The following is a 1,683-nucleotide window of genomic DNA, read 5'->3' on the forward strand; positions in this document are numbered from 1 at the left end:
TTTTGCAGCCGAGCACTTAACCACTGCACCACCAGGGCTCCTTTTTGTTGTCCCAGGTATGCCTATCTCAGCAGTTTGTCCCTTATTGTAGCATGGACAGGTATAACAAACAAGAGAATTAGAGCAAAGCAGTTCCCTCCAAGCCCGTGCCCCCACCCAGCCAGGGCTTCCTGGAAGCCACAGTTTTGGGGAGATTAGAGACCACCAAGGACAGTTTGGCTCAGGATTGAAAACACCGGAGCATGGCCCACCTGGCTCTCTGAAGGACCTATGTATACAGCCTATCTTAGTCAATTTTCTAAAATTAAAAGTAACCTTTTATCTTATTCCAAAAGTAGTGCACGTGTATTATACTGATGTAGAAATTCAAGATTAACAAAAAAGACAGAGAGAGAGAGATGGATAGCTCCTAAATCTACCCCTTAGAAACGACCATGGTTAACATTTTTGGTGTATATTCTTCAAGTTCATTCACTCATCTCTCTCGCTCTCTCCCCCTCTATCTGGAGTCATATTGTATATACTCTTCTGAGCATCTTTTCACATCATTAATTTTATTCAGCTTTCATTCCTTGGAACCTAATACAGTCCTGCATAGAAAAGGTGTTCAGTAAAAGGATGGGTCCAAACCAGCCCTTTTTTTTTCGTGTGCTGCTAATATATATAGCAACTGCTCCACCACTCTGCTCTTATGTGCCTGCCAAAGGAATACCATGTCAAGAGCTTATCTGATACCATCAAGAAACCACAGTATCTTACTAACTCCACAGGAAAAACCCCTCCTTTAAAGGAGCGTGCCCACACAAGCCCTTTGGCTGTGCCCCCAAAGTTCAACAGCCCTTAACTTAGAGTTAGAAGACCTAGGTTTGAATTCCAAATGGGTCATTTTGCTTCTTTAAATCTCCATTTTCTAATCTGTAAAATGAAGACAATGACCTACAACCCATAAGATCCCTTCTTGTTGTTGCCATTGTCATCGCTGTTGTCACTGTTGTTATTGTTAGTTGTCAATGAGTCGACCCACTGACTCATGATGACCCCATACACAATGAAATGTTGCCTGGTCCTGCACCATCCCCATGATTGGTTGCAGACTGGACTATTGTGATCCATAGGGTTTCATTGGCTGATTTTCTAAAATAGATTTCCAGGCCTTTCTTCCTAGTCCATCCTAGTCTACAAGCTCCACTAAATCCTGTTCAGCATCATAGCAACACACAAGCCTAGCAGTTAATATGCTATAATATATATCTTTCTCTCTGTCTGGGAGAAAGATGTGGCAGTCTGCTTCCATAAAGATTTACAGCCTTGGATAACATAGTTTATAAAGAAAATGTTCTAAATTCTACCTTAGTGAGTACCATCTAGGGTCTTAAAAGCTTGGGAGCAGACATCTAAGATATTCCACTGGTCTCACCCCTTTGGGAGCAAGGGAGAATGAAGAAAACAAGATACAAGCAAAAGATTAGTCCAAAGGACTAATGGACCACAGCTACCAAGGCCTCCACCAGACTGAGTCCAGTACAATTAGATGGTGCCTGGCTACCAGCACTGACTGCTCTGACAGGGATCACAACAGAGGGTCCCGAACAGAGCTGGAGAAAAATGTAGAACAAAATTCTAACTCACGAAAAAAGATCAGACTTACTGATCTGACAGGGACTGGAGAAACCCCAGAAGCAC

This window comes from Trichechus manatus, unplaced genomic scaffold (genome assembly GCF_000243295.1).
Source record: "Trichechus manatus latirostris isolate Lorelei unplaced genomic scaffold, TriManLat1.0 scaffold00110, whole genome shotgun sequence".
NCBI classification, from domain to species: domain Eukaryota; kingdom Metazoa; phylum Chordata; class Mammalia; order Sirenia; family Trichechidae; genus Trichechus; species Trichechus manatus.